This window comes from Pelobates fuscus, chromosome 5, assembly GCF_036172605.1.
Source record: "Pelobates fuscus isolate aPelFus1 chromosome 5, aPelFus1.pri, whole genome shotgun sequence".
In the NCBI taxonomy this organism is placed as follows: Eukaryota; Metazoa; Chordata; class Amphibia; order Anura; family Pelobatidae; genus Pelobates; species Pelobates fuscus.
In genome coordinates this window covers 196650012-196670564 of record NC_086321.1, presented here as the reverse complement: position 1 = coordinate 196670564, position 20553 = coordinate 196650012, and positions in this window count along the sequence as shown.

The following is a 20553-nucleotide window of genomic DNA, read 5'->3' as shown; positions in this document are numbered from 1 at the left end:
CGTGTGACGTCACGCAAAAGACGGGCACGCACATTCTGGGGTCAAAGGTCGGTTATGGCCAATTAGATCTGAAGGAGGCTTATTTATACTCATTTTTACTTTTCCTTATTGGCTATAACTGGAGATAAGGTGATTGCGCACACATTGGTAGATGATATTCTTGTTTTTAGTGTATGATCCCTAGGTTCTGTAGATATCAAAAAACAACATAGGGCAATATGTATTAACACAGTATATACAGTAAAAAACTTGGAACACTCACAATATTTAGAGCCTTTATGAGTTGGCTCTAAACTGTAACAGCAGGTACATCAATCAGATGTGGATATGTAGATATATGGTCAGGTTCCCCAGAAGGTATTAGAAGTCCTCTGTGTAGTAAATCAGGAACCAGGTAAATAAAAGGTAAATGCTTTTATTTGACAATATAAAATAAAATAAAAAGGCATGACCTAATGTCCACCCCCCTGGCCCCCACCCCTGAGCGGTGGGTGGGGGCCCTAAACTAGAATCAGGGGGGGACCTAATGTACCCCACTTGGCCCCCACCCCTGAGTGGTGGGTGGGGGCCCTAAATAGACATTGGGAGGGGGGGACCTAATGTCCTTCCCCCTAGCCCCCATCCCTGAGCGGTGGGTGGGGGCCCTAAGTACAAATTGGGGGGGACCTAATGTCCTTCCCCTAGCCCCCACCCCTGAGCGGTGGGTGGGGGCCCTAAATACAAATTGGGGGGACCTAATGTCCTCCCCTCTGGCCCCCACCCCTGAGCGGTGGGTGGGGGCCCTTAACTAGAATAGTGGGGGACCTAATGTCCCCCCCTTGGCCCCCACCCCTGAGCAGTGTGTGGGGCCGTAGCTAAAAACTGGGGGGGTACCTAATGTCCTCCCCCTGGCCCCCACCCCTGAGCGGTGGGTGGAGGCCTTAACTAGAATGGGGGGGACCTAATGTCCTCCCCCTTGGCCCCCATCCCTGAGCGGTGGGGGCCAATTGCCCTAAGTACAAATTGGGGGGACCTAATGTCCTTCCCCTAGCCCCCACCCTTGAGCGGTGGGTGGGGGCCCTAAATACAAATTGGGGGGACCTAATGTCCTCCCCTCTGGCCCCCACCCCTGAGCTGCTCACTGTTTAATAGACATAATCTTTACTTAGTATTAGTAAATTTGGCTGAAAGACTTTTACTAGATAGCTCCCTAATACCGTGGGAATTAGGGAGTTATCTACTTATTCATTCCTGTCATTACATTGACTGGCCAAGTAACTTACATTTTATATGAATGTGTGTTACTTGATTGTTGTAAGTGTTGCAAACGCTTAAAGCTGAGTCCTGGCTATGTTTGTATACTTTTTATTTAAAATTGTATACAATGTAACATTCTTCTTCTTTCACTGGGTAAGTATATTAGTACTTAGGCAATACTGTGGCACTTCGACACCTCGGAACTTCGGCAACTTCGGCACTTCAGCACTACTACACTTCGGAAATTTGGTAATTTCGGCACTTCGGGACATTCGGCAATTTAGCTACTTGGACATTCGGAAGCACCCGAATGTCCGAATTTCCCAAAATTCGGCTGAATTTTCATTCTGACCAAATGAATTGCACATGTCTAATGAGCTTACATGTTACATGGAGTGGAGTAAAGTGACACAGAAGGTAAAGATAGTATTAGGGAAGTAGATTGTGAGAACAGTATTCACTGAAGACAGTGTGTTTTTTTGTGTGGTTTTTTAAATGACAATTGCAGGAGAGTAATCAGTTGGGAGCCAATAACAGTTTCATTGATATGCTTTTGGGAGTTTTTAATCAGTTTTTGAAGGAGTGGAGACTGGAGGAGCATCTAATGGAAAAGGAAGGGAGTTCCACAAGAACGGTGCAGCACTAGATAAGTCATGAAGCCGAGAATGCCTCGGAATGTGTTTCCATCATGTCTAACATGTGCCTGGCATCCAAAATCCTAATTTGCTATTACTACAAAAATGGCTGTAAAGGCTGAACTTGATCAACAGCACCATACCTTCTCTGTTTTGGCTGGAATCCAAGTATGAATTTGCAGAGAAGGTGACTCTAAAAGGTTATACAGGAGTCGCCACCTCAACCCTGACAAAGACCCAAATGTCTTCAAATGCCTTTAACTAAATATGCTATAAACTCCTGCTGGTCTGTGGTTTATGTGTAAACGCAGACACCACTGAACAGATCAAAACCTTCTTACCTCCCAACTGTTCCTATTCAAGAGATACAGTCCCTGATTCCCTTAATCCCCCTTTTCTATCCAAATGTCCCTCTTTTTAGGAGCTCCATATTCTTTGTGTGACTGATTGTGTAACAGAACTCTATAGCAATACAAATCCCAGTGATGTGGCTTTAAACTTCCATACATGTTTTAAGAAATCACTATTTGTAAACAAGGTATATTGTCCTTTTTAAAAATTACATTTTAGTTACATAAATAATTATTTAGTAAGTCACCTAAAATTTCCAAGAAAAACCCCTCCATGACTTCAACCCTACTCACACCCCTAAAAATAAAATGCCCCTCTTTGTCCATTTCAAAATGTTGGCAAGTATCTGGACTGGCTAAGGCAATTCCTGGTAAAGACAGAGCTCACAGGAGGCAACAGTACATCTCCCATTTCTCTCATACTTCCTGTATAAACCAAGCACTATTTACTTCCTTTGAATCCTAAACGGGTGTTGCATGACTTTAATTCATTTTACCCTATTGGGCAATTGGGTCAGTTCACTTAATAGCATGGATTTTAGTAAAAATAAAATAATTATGGGCATATCAGTTTCAAGCTATAGCACATTACTGTCTGTCGCTATTGATCCACAAGAAAAAAAACAGCAACTACTGCATACATTTAGATGTCAATCTTGCATAATCAATCCTATAATTAAGAAATCAGCTCAGCATCTGCCTCCTACTTCATCTCCAAAATATTGCTTGGTACTGCGAGTTTTTCACTGCAATACTATATCAAAGCAAGAGATGCTTTTGCTCTTAAATCTTTTGGAACACAACAAAAAAGAGCTCTTATAGAATATAGCCTAACATAGCAGAGGAATGATTTCAGAGGTTTTACATTTAGATAACAAATCATTGTTTATTCTGTTGTTTCATGAATAGAAAGCAGAAATATTGCTGTGAGGTGTAGAAGATGTGCTCAAACTTGAATAATTGACTAAAGCATTGGCAATCACCTATAATTTATGTTTTATTTACATTTTTTTCATGAGATGCTGCATTATCTTTTACATTTTCATTAAAGATTTAGAAAAGGACAACATAATCCAATTCAGATAAGGCAAAGACAGGTCGATCATTGCAAATGAAGAGGAGAAAACTGTTTAATTGACAGGGAGCTAAGAAGGAGGTGGCCAGTAGAATAAAGAAGTGGGAATGTATTCATTTCATTTTTTGATTTTCACATCTCAGAAATACATATTTGTTAAATAGATAGATGAGAACCAATTAAATTTGAAATCGTGGGAAGTGAGAGTTCCCCTTTAATTCAGACATGGAAACACTATCATCAATGAGTGTTTGAGGAGATACTTTTATTTTTATCATGCGTTATCTAGGGCATTATTTGAAAAATATATGCTTATCTAGTTGTAGATTGCTTTTAACATGCTATTGAAATAAGCACTGATCCTGTCTACTATTACACAATCCACCAGTATGAACCATTGGAAAGAGGGACATTTTTGTAAACATGCTTGAGTGAGTTGATAATATCTCCTAGCTGTATGTACATATATATATTTTATGTGCATATTTTATGTATCTTCTCTCTCTGTAATCTTTCTGAAGGCACAATTGGAATTTTGGAGAATATGAAAACTTCAAATAACTGCATTAATTTTTGTTTTTATTGTTGTTTTTTTCAATTTGTATTTTATTGTAATTTCCATGCACAAAATACAACTGTTCGTAGTATGAGAGACATAAGATAAGACATTGGCGTAACAGAGTCATATATGAGTCAATAAATATACTATGACAATTAAGAGCTATATATGAAGACATGCATTATATGAGAGATCTGTGTTATGAGCTAGTTTATCTGCTCCTGACTATGAGTACATCCCACCGCTAGGTGTAATTATATGGAGTTAGAGAAATTAACTGAGGAAAGTAAAGCAAAACAAAGAGAGAGCAAAAGCACATGTGAGATTTCCTAACCCCTTAAGGACACAACTTCAGAAATAAAAGGGAATCATGACAGAATATTTCCATCATGTCTCCTTAAGGGGCTAAGCAAGGGTTCTTACAAGCTGGTGTGAGTTATGTGTCTTTAAGCTGATGACGCAAATGCGTCTCACCCATCCAGAAGCCGTAGTCTGTCAATCCGCGATGAATGATGACATGGGCGGTGTGCACCTGGAACGCAGATGCTTTCCAAATTGTCCGGTCCATCTCCATAATGGTATTCAAAGAATTCTTACAGAAAGTCCTTGTTAGAGCATAAAGTCCCATAAAATGGCATAGGAAACAAGCAATTTAAGAACCAATTAGTGAATTAGTGATCATACAGCTAAAAACTTGTCATATATCTATAACATCCAAAAAATATATTTAAAAAGTAACATAAAAAACTTCAAACAAAGTGTAAGCTTCATTGTATCAGGGTATACACAAAAAAAAAAAACACTAGACATTATTCAAGGCCTAGAGAGGGGCTGTGGACACAGATTGAAAGTATAAAAGAAAAAAAGAACTAAAAAAAGAAAACAAAATATATATATGTTGGAAGGCCATTTGGCCTGAATTTGTGGGAGGAGTTATGATCCTATATCCTATATAAACCCTACCCCCCCCCACTTACCTTTGTCGTGCAAGCTGTTTGTCTCCATAGTTACCTGCACTTCCGGTCGTTGTTCCCGCCAGTCCTGCCTCAAACAAACACTCTGTCTTCAGCAGCTCCTGCCGCCGACCTCTGGGCTCGTCCACCGACTGCCCCGCTGTATTCCTTACTCGTTACCTGGCTTTCTTGCTTCCGGTCACGGGACCGACTCACACACGTAAGCATCAACGTGGGAAATAGCGTTCGGCTATTTCACACGTTCGGGCCTAAAAACGCGGGGATAGCTCCCTATATTATTTACCCGTTCGTATAATTCTGCTGTTCATGTACTTCTGCGTTCGTGCGGCTATTAGCACTCGTTCGTTTTTCTTTCGTTAGTATTCAATACCGACCGCTTATACTCACCTACGTTCGCCTGTTTCTTACATACGTTTATTAGCCGAAACACGTATGAACGGCTGTTTTACTAGCTTTTAGTTTTTCCTAATCTATCACATGCGGTCCTGTTATATCCCTCTTGCACTTTCATTAACCGTACGCATGAGGTTTTATGCAGTTATTTGTATAATTTTAAGTATGTTCCTCAAACTTGTTCCTTTTATAAAACATATGTACACAGTTCTCCCTACGTTTTTCCTTAAATCAGAGTGTCACTATTCATTACCCATAGTCACATTTAATTATGCATAAATTCCCAGGGGCATTCTCTTAAAGACACAGTTGGCCCCCTTACGCTTTTTTGATGTCAATAGGTCAAGCCCATCAAACCGCTTAAATTTATCCAGCTCCTAGCTTAATTTGTCAATTAGCTCTTATTTCTAAAATCTCTATTTATATAAAAAATACTATACTCTGGTTCCTTATTTTTAAATAATGAACGTGTTTTAGGTTCTACTTCTCTTCTTCAAGAAAACTCCAGGAGGTGGTTCCAGTATCCCGTCTCACTGTATCTGGTAGAAAAAGGTTAACATTTTTACGTTTCTCCTGAGGCCTCATTCAGCCTCCACGGCCTTCTTTTACTATCCCCTCCCACCTCCCACAGTGGTTCTAACTTCAAACACACCAGGTCTAAAGATGCCTCACCCTCCATGTTACTATTATATTAATGTGTTAAATTTGTTTATCATTTCTACATATCATTACTTAGACCTGCAACATGTCGCCATCAACAAACAAACAGGCCACCTGGTCCCCGACGTTTCAGTATCAGGTATCATTAATCTTACTCACTACAATTACGTTCCTTCTAAGGCCTCACTTTGCCTTTGTATCTTTCACGAGTAATGCACATTTGTGGGAATCCAGGGACTTGTCTCAAAATATTTGGACCAACGTTCAGGTCCCTCAGCTTACACTGGTTCTTATGCTACAGTTTCGCTGTTACACTCCTTTTCATACGTTCTACATTTTTACACTTGGCATACCAGTGGCACGCCTTAGGCCTACTAGCATCCTTTTACCCCTAGGTTCCTGGACTGGACCTGTTCTTCACAGTATATATATATATTTATACAGATATATTGAAGTCGCCCTGAGCATTCTCTAAATATACAGGACAAACACTCGTGGTCAGTATCTACATACGTTACATACTTCCTTTCTAGAGACAAGCCCCATCAGGTGAGAGAACTGGCTTTAAGGGATAGGCACTGGCCCTAGCTTTCCCAAAATAATACTGCGGTCTGCGAGGTCTACACCCCCACCTCATACACAGAGGTTCAGCCCCACGACCAAATCATAGCTAGCCACCTCGCTCGCTCTTCTTTGGGCTACAGTTCGGGCTTCCCAAGTCACGGCCACACGTTTTGAATCTCTTACTGTCACAGAGAGGCCAACATCCTGCCACCTCGTTTGGTGGCCACAAAATCCCCTCGGCCCAAATCATAGGTAGAGCCTCTCACCGCCACTTGGCAATAGCAGGGATTCACCTGTCACTTGGTCCTAGGTTAATTCTTTGCCTTGGCACTAGCTAGCAGGCCAGTTCTCCGGAGGTCTCATCCCCATCTCTACGACACCTTACTTATCCAAATCATTATTTCTTTTCAGAATGTCACAAGAATCCATCCCAATAATCGGTCTACTGTTGGACGAAATACCCAGCACACCAGTCAGGCCTGGGTCTCCGAAGGAATCTCTCACCTTTTTTTTGTTCGTTCCCTTCTTTGTTCGTTCTCTACATCCATACCCCTCATACAGCCCTATTTTGCCACCCAACAGCTCAGGACTAACATTAAACACTCTGCCTTCCACTACAATACCTCTACATATGGCCCTCACCAAGCCTTCACTCGTAAGTTTACACATGTCCCACTACGGGCACTATGGCAATTCCGGCCCGTCATTTGGGCAGTTACGTCAATTTCTGCCCCACAATTAGGCAATTACATAATTTCTAATTTCTAATATACGAGGGATAAAGAATACAACCATTCATACTACATTCCTAATATTATGCACAACCTCGTTAGGCCCACGCATGTCTTTTCCCTCTCTTGGCACACACCCGAGAACCTGGTACCTATCACTATGCATTTAACATATCCAGGCTTCTTGGGTCTGTCACACGTTTAACTGTTTAGTCCCTCTTACCACTCCTTCATCCCACGCAGTAGACTGGGAGGCGGGCAGAAGGACAAGCGGGCTGACCATTAATTTCCAGGCAAAGCGCATGCGAGCTATGAATTTAATGCTGGGGTATGCTATTTTCACTACATACAGGGTATCACACATGCGCTTCATCTGCTCCAGAACTCACACCTAGTCCACATATACAGCCCGTCTGTCACCCAAGATATGCCTAATTAGGTCAACATTGACATCCTGACACACTATCTGCATTTACACCCAGCCGGACATATGGTAGATTCAAATGCCGGGTTTCTCACAGAGGTCTCACACGGGCCTTGGCGCCAACCCCCCGGGTACACTCGTATGCCCTAACCTATTATCTACATCTATTGACCCACTTACGGTGGACCACCCTCTGTCCACAATCATATGCTGGTTTCACGATTGGCCCTTTCCGGTCTTCACGTTTTCTCATCTTGGTGTAACACTCCCATCGTGATAGCCATTCACAGTACCCAAATACGTTTGATCATAGACCTCTTCGCACCGCCCTCTGCAGAAACTCTCTGCTGGCCGCTCCTAAATATATTCAGGTGTCCATCAGTCATCCACGTTCTGGATACATTTTTGTTGATTTCACAGGTTCACAAACACCTAACAGTATTCACACCACCACAGCTCCCCCTCCCTCCCCCCCCCCACCCCCCCCTTTTCAGTCGGTTCCTCTTCCAGGCTTGCTTTCTGAGGCATAGTATTGGACTCCACTACTTTTCAAGCCAGCCTCCCAGATGTTCTGTTCCGCATTAGGAATGGATTTGTCCTGCTCCTGCGGAGTGTTGCGCACAATAGGAGGGGGCTTCAGTCCTGGTTTAGGTCCCTCAACTTTGTTGTGCGTATCATTCCGCAGGGTTGGTCTCTTGTCCCTGGGCTACTTAAATTTGCTCCACGAGGTACCAACCCCTGCCTAACCATTCGGGAAATTCAGCCAGGGCAGTTTTACACAATTGGTGTAGTTTTTTGGGCGCATGGATTGGGATCTCTTCGGTCATTTCCCTCACTTTCAAAACACTCACTTTCAATTCACACAGACGCAGCAGCACACACAGGGTCCGCAGCCTTTTTTTTTTTATCAACCACTCGTTAAGGACGCCTGGCCCACTGAGTCGGATGCCTTGCCGGCCTTTGGAGAGACCTCTGCTTTGTTGGAGATCTACCCTTTTGTGGTGGCCTTCCTTACTCCGGGTCATCTTTGGACCGGCAAGGCAGTTGAATGCTGCTCTGACGACTCCGCAGCCTGCGATTTCATTAGCAAGGTTGGTCATACTCCCCGCCACTGTGGCTGATTCGCAGGCTGATTTGGCAGGCAGCAACCCTTCAGCTCTTTCTGGTCTACATTTACATTCCTGGTGTCCACTACACAGCTGCTGACACACTTGCACGCTCTCATTTTAAGGTCTTCTTTCAGGCACTCCCATGGTCCAATACATATCATCCGGGATACCACCATTCCATGAGCTAATCTTGGACTAAGCAAACAATTACACCACGTACAGGTGCGCTCGCTTCACGCAGTTTCACGACTACTCTATCACTCACACCAGGGCCTTGTATATTGTACATGTCACAATTAGAGTTTGCTTGAATCAAGACTTTTGTAGTTAAATATGGTTATTTTTTGCCTCTTTCTCCAAACCTACAAATCAAGCATCTTACTTAAACCTCCTATGCTGTCACTCCGCTTTACGTCTCCAAGTTTAACCACACACTATCAGTCCTAATCCACTACTTCACGTCTAAACCTTCCATTGAGGTTGAGCTACATCATGGCTTCCTTCGCCGGTCTCTCTGTCACAAAGCGCTGCATCAGCAGCTTCAAGTTCTTACACCCCAGTCTACATCACTAAGTGTCGGGGCCACGGGCAATCCTCAGCACAGTTACATATATACCTCAATCAGAGTAAAAGCTTCTCACAAGCTTTCAGTACCTACGCTGTATAAACTTGCATAAAGTGTGTTTTCATTGAATCTTCTTTTGCCCTCTTTTACAGGCCTACTCGTACGTTGGTTTCGGCACACCTCAACCAACTTTGCTTCTCCTTCTACATCCCATTACATATTAGATAAATTCTGAGCACAAATATATATATAAATATATATAAAGAGAGCATGTTCCTTTTAATTCTCTTTGCATGAATCATTGCCATCTGAATATTGCTGGATCTGTTGGAACCTACAGATTATTAATGAGCCTGAATTTTCTGCTACTCTGTGAGTGCAACCTGAATTCTAGGGTTCTCTATTATTTACGTTATTACCCTATGAATTTCTCTTTCTCCGCTTTATGCTTTTAGGTATATCTTGTTTTTTGCTGGAGAAAGATTGCCTGGTCTCCAGGGGAGGGTAATGTGAGTGTGTCATCTCCCTTCTGAACCACTAGTGAGCCATCTACCCCCTACCTATATTTAATTGCGGCTTCTTGCAGCCGTCTTGCCACAAGTGCTAGCTGCCTCCTTGCTGCCAGCACAGTGAATGGGAGGTCTACGAAGATAGCTACGGTGCATTCCATGAAGTGGGTATTACCAAGCTCTCTAGAGCGTGACATTATAGCGGACTGAGACGCAATATTTTTAGTCACTGCAATGTCTCTTTGTGAATCAGTGGGGGCAGATGCGGCTTTGCGGATCTGGAATGCTGAAGTGACAATCTCAGGATCTGCACCTCTCTTGGCACCCCTGTAGGTCAGTAGTTGCTGGAGGAAGGGTATTAGGGCATCTCCCGCTATTTGTTCCGGCATCCCTCTGAGGCGGATATTCTTCCTTCTGTACCATGATTCCAGCACTGTCACAGTCCTGGTAAGTCTCTGGACTTATTAAACAAGGTCCTGGATCTTGTCTTGGGTGGTCTGCAGTCTTTGCTCCCTGACTTCGTCCCTGGACTTTGCGGCAGTGAGCCTTTGATGCAGGATACCCAGCTCAGTTTGAGTTTCTCACAGGTCTGCTTTCCATTCCTGTCTCATTTCCAGCAGGAGATCCTTGATATCCTGTTTTGTCGCTGGCGACGAGTCTTCGTTGGAGTCAGGTGTCAGAGGAGAGGCGGGAGCTTCCTCTTCATCTCGGGATGCCTCTGAGGCCTCATCCTCACTCAGCTCTGCCGGCGCCATCTTAGGGTAAGCTCGCTGAGTAGGCCTGTCAAATGAAAGCCTAATATCAGGCAGTTCTAATGCTTTTGGGATGCAGAATTTTCTATTTTTTTGCCCCATAGTGTCAGCTGTGTGGGGGTATTGAGGTGTGGGGATTGTTGGAGCTTTTTAAATACAGTTATCTGCTGTTTTCCAGGTTCTTTTACAGAGCTCCACGCACGTCAGCCACTCCCCCGCTCCAAATAACAGCTTGTTTTTGTATGATATGGGAATATCTTTATACATGCATATCATTTTTTTTTTTGTCAGTACTGGTTTTTATACTCGCTGAGATACTCAGAGTAGTTTTAAATCACCATCAGTTTTTAAAAAATGTTTTAAATTTGTTATATTTCAATGATATAGTTTATACTTTATAGTTCATTTTTCATTTTGTAGAAAAGAAACACATTTGTGCACACCACGCACACCAACACGTTCTCAATAGTAATTTAATACTAACACAGGATTTTTTTTCTCTATAATTATTTTGCACTGCCATCTAGTGGTTGGAATTTATAAAACATTCTAAAGCAGTCCTTTGCTCAATTGACCTGCAAATCCTGAAAGTAGTATTATTTGTATCTTGCTTTACATTGCATTTTCAGTTATAATATTTGCCTAGGCAAACTTCTATATTTAAAACCAACAAATACACACTTTGGCAATATACAGTGATGCTTTGTTTCTCAGACTTGTATATGGACACTAAATTTCACTGTGACCCAGATGATAAAAATGTTATCATATTATTCTTAGCATTTAAATTATATTGCCTCTTGTTTTTTTTAAATGCAACTGCAGATTTCTAATGACTGTATATTCATTCAATATGCAAATTGATAAAAAAAAATGTATTAGTAAAACACTAATTGCTCTTGTTTTGACTTGGGGATTTTAACAAAACTTTGACTTTCCTGCTGAAGGGAAAAAGGCTCTATCTATGGAGGATCCCACGGTCTCACGGCCGCTGCAAGGTACAAGTTTAGGTAACTCACTTTCCCCTGCACCCGCGGCCACTGGACACTCAGCGGAGCAGTCACTGTGCAAATAATGTGAACTTTGAGTGTTTTTGAATTATCTACTCAAGTGTATATTTAGATGCACATATTGATCATGAGAACCTTTGTTCCAGATATTTACATATGATTAAATGTAAACTTGATCAATATATTTAATGTAGGAAACTATTTTTTAATGGCATGTAGAATAGAAGCAAATGAATAGAAGAAAATGTGTAGGGGCCCTCTTTTGTTTCCTGCTGGTGATACCCACTATTCAAGAGAAACACTAGACTCTGAAGCACAGGCCCTGGTGATCTAATGAGGTTACATATTCCCTCTTACAATAATTTTATTGGCTAAACCACTTCTTCTGGGAAAAAAATAAAAATGTTGGGACGGATCATCAGAATTTCAGAGAAGAAGACTTGTAAAACAAATCAGACATCCAAAAGGTGTGAAAATAGGTAAATCTGTGTACCGAATCCCCCGTTACGCAGACGCTGAAAGCTTGGTCTACCCTGAGAAGGAACACGTACATTTCACCACAACCAAGCCGCTTGATCCCTCTGATGCACAACGAGGCCTTGGGGGGGGGGGGGGGATTGCAAATTAATGCATGGCCAATACACTATGAAGGGGACTATGTACCCCTGAGCTCTGCCCTAACCAATGTCAGCCTACGCAGCCTCCAAGATTGGGCTACCACGGAACGCCCGACGGTAATGCACCACTTCCACTACGCACAGCTGCGGCACTTCTACTACAACTTACCTAATAGAGGAGCGGTACATAGAGAGCGGTCCTGGTTCGAACACCTTTGCGAGACTTCTCCTGAGGCTGATGGTAGAGTGTCGGTCATATACCAACAACTGCTTACAGGGGAACTCAGCAGAAATAACGCTTTCCAGAGGCAGTGGGAGGAACTGACGGGCAGAACTTTCACTGACGCCCAATGGGCACAAATTCTTATTCTGCAGCATAAAAGTTCGATAAGCACCAGGTACCAGGAGGTGAACTACAAGCTGCTCTCCCATTGGTACAGAACGCCATCGAGGCTACACAGGATTTTCCCGGGGGTTCCAGATACATGCTGGAGGTGAGCATCTGGTGGGACTGCCCCGGGATCAAGCCGTTTTGGGAGGAGGTGAACCGCAAAATCACTGCCATTTTGGGAGATCCACCAGACTTCAACATAGAGGCTGCACTCCTGCACTTCTTTGCAGGACCGCTGGCACAATACAAACGCTCAATCCTATGACACCTGCTGAATGCAGCCAAAGCACTGATCCCAGCAAAATGTAAGCAAACCCAACCACCCACTAAAGTGGAATGGCTCAAGAGAATAGAAGAGATCCATACAGCCGAGGCGAGATATGCCGACATACTCGGGAGGAGAGACAAACATCTCGAACTGTGGAGACCAAGTTACACATCACAAACGGGGACAAGGGGAGGAACGCAACAGGGACATTAGTCAACAAAAATAACACGCACACTCAGATATACCCCCCCCCCGACCCCCGCCTTATCCCAGCAGGCCAACTCTGGAGACACATTAGCACTATACAACAACATAGCTCAACCACCCTTATCAGTAACCCCCCCCCCCCCTTCCTTCCCTTCCTCCCCTCTCCTTTTCTGGGCGGAGCTGGGGATCGCCCGGCGTAAATTGGATACAACAATATAATGCCCTAAGGGGTCAACGAGATCCCATGTGGAACGAGAGGCCCACATGACGTTGCATAATGCAGTAGGGATAAACCCACGACAAGGGATACACTTACACAGAGGAGCAAACACAAGACAACCTATGAGGGTAGACACAACCAGACAACGCAACATCACAACACACCCGCCCAACACGGGGTGAACATACAAGACACAGCACAGATACCTAATGTAGCTAGGGACTGGATGACTACACCAAACACTGCCAATAAGGAAGCAGGACGATAGCAACGACTAAACGCATTACAAAGCCTCCTCAATAATGGCATCGCCTCGTACATTAGGAACAGATGAGGACTCAGAACAGGACAGTAGATCCTTCGGGAGAGACCTGAGTAACCACCAGGGCGCGGAAGACACTAACGAAAGGGCAGACAGACGAGGGAGACCTAGACCAGGTGCAAGACTACAGGACTCTGAACTGTAAGACTGACCCGCATCTCGCCCTACACTTTGGTGGATATTAGCTCGAGACCTGCCTCACTATTTAACAACCGGTAGGAGAACGAACGCAGGACTTGCGTGTCCATTAAGGCTGTAGGCCAGCATACTTACGTATACTGAAACGTTGCATAAATTAAACTTGGCACATGTTGTGCTCATGTCGTCATTGTTAAGATGCTGATTGAGACCTGCGAGTCTCACTGAAATCATTCACATTGCTACCTGTTATTGTTTGAACTGCTAATAAAAGCGCTATTTACAAAAAAAATCTGTGTACTGAAAATACATTACATAGTTACATAGTTACATAGATTGAAAAGAGACATGTGTCCATCAAGTTCAGCCTTCCTTACATCTGTTTTTTGCTGTTGATCCAAAAGAAGGAAAAATAAACCAGTTTGAAGCACTTCCAATTTTGCAACAAACTAGGAAAAAAATTCCATCTTGACCCCAGAATGGCAGTCAGATTAATTCTTGGATCAAGAAGCATTTACCCTACGTTAAAAATTCTATCCTTGAATATTCTGTTTTTGCAAGTATGCATCTAGTTGCTGTTTAAACATCTGTACGGACTCTGATAAAATCACTTCTTCAGGCTGAGAATTCCATATCCTTATTGTTCTTACGGTAAAAAACCCTATATCTATATATTAATATTATGTATATGTTTTCCAGTACATCAATAGTCACATTTTACCGCCATTTGGCTCACAGATCAAGTGAGAAAAAAAGGAGCAGTAAAATAGTGGAAAATGTGTGCATACTTACCGTAATTTTAATTTCCTGGCTATTATTCATGGCAGCATATACACATGGGTTAGCTCCTCCCCTTACAGCCAGTAGGACAGGAATAAAACAAACCTTTAAAAGGTGTATCCCTGCATAGGTCCCTCAGTCAGTAACAAGCTACTACAGAAGAAGCAAAACCAACACTGGGTGAGTAGTGTATGCTGCCATGAATAATAGCCAGGGAAAGAAAATTACTGTAAGTATGAATACATTTTCCATTTTCCTGGCTAATTATGGAAGCATATACACATAGGAATACCCAAGCTTACCAGGGAGGGACAGAAACATACCTAACTGGCAATCAAATAATCAGAACAATTCAACATAGATTAGAAGATTGAACTGAGTTAAGGATGTGACGTCCAAATTGTGCCTCATTGATTGCTTCAATGTCCAATATGTAATGCAGACAAACTAGTTCAAAGAGGTCCAAATGCCATCTTTACAAAGTTTCAGCAGAGACCATTGCCATGGAAGCCCACAATGCTGCAACTGTGTGGAGAGTGTCCCAAAATCCTTTGGTACAAGTAGAGAATGCAATTGAAAAGCTCTCACTTTAGGCAGGATCTCTGGTGCTAAATGCAAGACAACCATATCCTGTTGAAGTTCAGTGAATGGGGGTACACAGGATCAGGACTGGAGTTCACACATTCACCTTGCTGAGGCAGTGGCGGATCCAGAGCCTGATCTCGGGAGGGGCACTTGTAGATTATTTAACCCCTTAAGGACCAAACTTCTGGAATAAAAGGGAATCATGACATGTCACACATGTCATGTGTCCTTAAGGGGTTAAATAAATAACCCAGGCACAATAACCACTACAGCTCAGTGAAGTAGTTATGGCGCCAGTAGTGCCAGGATCCTATCCCAGAGTAAGTAGTCAAACCGTTTAAGAACAGTTTGACAACTTACCTGGGTCTGCTGAGATATAGAGCATAGGAGCAGTGGAATGTGTTAGGGGTGAAGTGTGTGTGAAAGGTGCAGTGTGTGTATGTGAGTGGTGAAGTGTGTGTGTTAGGGGGCAGTGTATGTGTGGGGCAGTGTGTGTGTGTGTGTGTGTGAGCGGTGCAGTGTGGTTGTGAGGGTGGCAGTGTATGTGTATGGGGGGCAGTGTTTGTGGGGCAGTGTGTGTAGTGTGTGTATGGGGGCAGTGTATGGGGGCAGTGTGTATAGTGTGTGTATGGGGGCAGTGTTTGTGGGGCAGTGTGTGTAGTGTGTGTGTATGGGGGCAGTGTGTATAGTGTGTGTATTGGGGCAGTGTATGGGGGCAGTGTGTATAGTGTATGTATGGGGGCAGTGTATGGGGGCAGTGTTTGTGGGGCAGTGTGTAGTGTGTGTATGGGGGCAGTGTATGGGGGCAGTGTGTATAGTGTGTGTATTGGGGCAGTGTATGGGGGGCAGTGTGTGTTGTGTGTGTATGGGGCAGTGGATGGGGGGCAGTGTGTATAGTGTGTGTATGGGGGCAGTGTGTATGGGGCAGTGTATGGGGGTCAGTGTGTGTAGTGTGTGTATGGGGGCAGTGTATGGGGGCAGTGTGTTTAGTGTGTGTATTGGGGCAGTGTATGGGGGCAGTGTGTATAGTGTATAAATGGGGGCAGTGTTTGTGGGGCAGTGTGTGTAGTGTATATATGGGGGGCAGTGTTTGTGGGGCAGTGTGTGTGTGGGGGGGAGGAGGGTAGGGAGGCTTTTTTATTATTTAATTAAAATAAATATATACTTTATGTCCCCCCTCCCTTCTTACCTTTACTGGGAAGAGGGGGGACATATTTCGATCCCTGGTGGTCCCAGTGGGATTCCCTGGTGGTCCAGTGGCGGTGAGGTGAACTCTAGAACGCGCTCCAGGGCTAGAGTTCACTCTCGCGAGATTTGGAGCGTTGCCTCGCAAGAGGAGGACCCGGAGGAGTTGCAGGTAAGAGTTCCCGGGTCCTCTCTCACTCCCTCTCTGATCTCTGATCTCCCTCCCCGGTCCGCAGGCACATTGCAGGGCTGGCACTTGGACAATGCCAGCCCTGCATTAGCCGGCAGAGTGGAACCTCGGGGCGGCAATTGCCCCCCCCCCCCCCGATCTGCCAGTGTGCTGAAGTACCAGCCACCAGCAACAGCACCATCTGTTGGATCAGTTGCGTCTGACCAAGGGCAGGGACGTTTTAGCCACAAAGCAAACAAGGCATTTGCCTTGGGCGGCATTTTCCAGGGGGCGGCAAAAAACGCCGCCCCCAAATGCCCAGTGCAAATGCCTTGTTAGCCTTGCGGCTAACTGCCATGCCAGCTGGGCTTGCAGGCTGCTGTGCACTGGCGGGCGGGCGGCTGGTGAGGGAGCTCTTCCTCTGAGCACTCTGCTCAGCTCCCTCGCGCGCCGCCCGCAGATTGAGGCTGGGAGCCGGAAGATGACGTCATATTCCGGCTCCCAGCCTTACTCTGTGGGCGGCGCACAAGGGAGCTGAGCAGACAGCTGAGCAGACAGCTCAGAGGAAGTGCTCCCTCGGCAGCCGCCCGCCCGCCCCCCAGCGTACAGCAGCCACTGGACCACCAGGGAGAAAGAGGAACACACCCCCCTACCCCAGCATTCCCAAAGGTAAGGAGGCTGGGGGGGAGGTTAAATAAAAAAAAAAAAAATATATATATATATATATATATATATATATATATATATGTTAATGTTATATATATGTTAATGTGTGTGTATGACTGTGTGTGTGTGTCTGACTGTGTGTGTTTGCCTGTTAGTGTGAGTGTGTGTGTCTGCTAGTGAGTGTGTGTGTGTGTGTGTGTGTGTGTGACTGTGTGTGTTTGCCTGTTAGTGTGAGTGTGTGTGTCTGCTAGTGTGTGTGTGTGTGTGTGTGTGACTGTGTGTGTGTGTCTGTCTGTTAATGTGTGTGTGTGTCGGTTAGTGTGTGTCTGTTAGTGTGTGTGTGTGTGTGTCTGACTGTTAGTGTGAGTCTGTGTGTCTGTTAGTGAGTGTGTGTGTGCCTGCTAGTGTGTGTGTCTGTTAGTGTGTGTCTGACTGTGTGTGTGTGTCTCTGACTGTGTGTGTGTTTGCCTGTTAGTGTGAGTGTGTTTGCCTGTTAGTGTGAGTGTGCCTAGGGCAGCACAAAACCAGGATACACCACTGACCAAGGGTTAAATGCATCACATTTTAAATGCATTACAGCATAAGGCACAGCTGTATATTGCACCACAGTTTAAATGCATCACATTTTAAATGCATTACAGCATAAGGCACAGCTGCATATTGCACCCCAGTTTAAAGGAATCAGAGTGTACAAGTACCATTGTATAAACACCACAGTATACAGGCACCATAGCAAAAACAAAGTAATGAAGAGAAAAAACCTACATGTCCATAAGTAAAGGGAGCAAAAATGCTCACATCCTAAGGTCTGTAGGACAGGAAAAAGACTGAGGGACCTATGCAGGGATACGTCTTTTAAAGGTTTGTTTTATTCCTGTCCTATCGGCTGTAAGGGGAGGAGCTAACCCATGTGTATATGGTGCCATGATTAGCCAGGAAATATATATAAATAAAAAAGATAAATACATATATTTATTTATAAAATATATAATATAGATTTACCGGTATATATTTTTTACAAATTCTTTAGTGGCTGTACCCTAACCATCAATCATCTTGTTCCAATCAATTAAATTAACATTCTTGTCGATTGCGCAAGTAGTTTGTTTCATTATTAGTTGATATAGCAATTCTGAAATAAGGAAATTGTAAGATTTCTCCAAACAAATTTAGCTGAAATACATTTTCCTACATTGCACATGCTGAAGGATCATTAGATTATTCTCAAGACCAAGGATTGAGAGAACAAATTCCTAGCTTTGGATATAATTGTGAAAATAGTTATCTTGTAAAACCTGGAGAGAGACATTTAAATGTATTTGCATTAATAATAATATTTTTTTTTCAGTTGATAATGCAATGCATTACAAAAAATAATTATTGCTTCCTTGAGTGTTACTTAGTATGTAGTGCCTCTCAGCACTAAGGTATTTTGGTTAGGGCAAATGCAGAATAAATACAACTATTTAAATTACAGGTTTAAACCAACTAACTTGCAGATTTCTTTATCATAAATGCTCAACAATACTACTGGGTGCTTACTGCACCTACAGCAGGACTCAAAATTGCTACTCGCCATTGGAACTATTAAAGGAACACTATACTGTCAGGAATACAAACATGTATTCTTGACACGATAGTTGTAAAATTGACGTTTAGTCTGCACCCCATTAAAAAGGTGTTTTATTCACCTTTTTCCAGCGCTGCAACTGTTTTGTCGCAGCTGGCTCCACCTCATGCCACCTCCTTGGCTGAGATTATCAAATGTAAAGACCACATCCAATCCAATGCTTCTCCATAGGAAAGAATTAGGAGACTGTTGCAAATGCATTGCAAAATGCCTCGCTTTGCCAATCAGCATCTCCTCATAGGTGATATTGAGCGTCACTTCTGCACACTGTGCAGCACTGACACAGGATGCACCTCTAATGGTCATCTGAGTGACTGCCATTAGAGGTGTTACTAGGCAGTAATGTAAACACTGCCTCTTCTCTAAAAAGACAGTGTTTACATTAAAAGCCTGCAGGAACAGACAGTAGACACCAGAACAACTACGTTACGTTGACATTAATCCATAAAGTGTGGGGCATTGCTAGTTTAAGGCTCTGTAAAGATTGTAGAAAACTACCCATCAACCACCATCCCAAACCATAATCAGTCTTTGTGTAGGGAATATTTGAAATGGAAAATGAACAGCCAGTTTCACCCTGGACAACTTGGGAATGGGGAGCATGATGGATGCCCATGTTTTGGGAGCTGGAGTTATGGTGAAGCAAAGTAGCTGTTGGAAGGTTTTTAAGTTTACATGGAGAGTTAGGGACTCATCTGTCAGCAAGAGAAGTTGAGGGACCCTGACTGATTTTCTGTCCTGACTGGGCCTGTCAGGGATAAAAAAAAAACAGTTTTATAACAGTAAGTAAACTGGCTTCTAGCTTGCATTTCTCTTCCAGTGATAGGCAATGGCTACACTACCTAGAGCTCCTAAAGCTTACCAGGACTCCTATGGCCAGTGTTCCGTAAAGGAGTTGGGGCTTTGGTGCAGCCTGAAGATGTTGGAGGGTCTGAAGGCAGGCAGAGGGCCAGGCATTCTCAGGCTACATTGCTTTTGTCTGCATGACCTGTGTGGCATACCGTCAGGAGAAGATGTTGGAGTTCTGACAGTGGCAGCAGATGGTGCTCCCACACATGGTATGGATGGAAGGAGGACAAGCTCAGAAAGGGCTGCCTCAGAGCAGGTTGAAAATTGCATCAGGGAAGCTGGCGACTGCAAGAAGGCGGCACAATGGAATGAAGGATACGCACTCCAAGCTCTAATCTTCGGGCTGGGTCAGAAATTCTTATTTTGTTGACAAATGCCTGCCAATGGGCATTGCCATTTCTTGTTTGTGCTTAAAAATGTTTTCCTCATTTCTTGAATTGGTTTTGGCTCGAGTGGTGGGTTTTGTCGTCCTTGACCCATTACCTATATGACTTTCTATTTGTGAGACCACGGGACTGCAACGTGCTGCTGTAGTCATTTCAGAGAATGAAGTCTGATCGTGGAGTTCCGGTGGCAGATAGTAAAACCAATGGTTCCTTCTGTAGTTTTTTTCATATCTTTGGATACAAATCGATTTGGGGGAGATGGTATTTTATCTTTCTGAGGACAAACTGACACGGTTAATGCCCATGGTTGACCAAGTAAAGGGGGCTAGAAAAGTAAAATTACATCAGTTTGTTAGGACATCTTAATTTGCACATTTGTTCTATGGTAAGGGTTTTCTGTCACCGCTTATTGTTATCTAGGTTTGGGGTTCAGCAACCCTTTAACTTCATAAGGATTACAAAAATACATCAGGAGGAGTTGCAGGTATGGAGTTCTTTGCTCGGTAAGTACAATCTGTGTCAAATTCTGAGCTGGTTTATTTACTGATGTTGCCGGATATGTGAGTTTCAATGCATACTTTCATAGCAAATGGT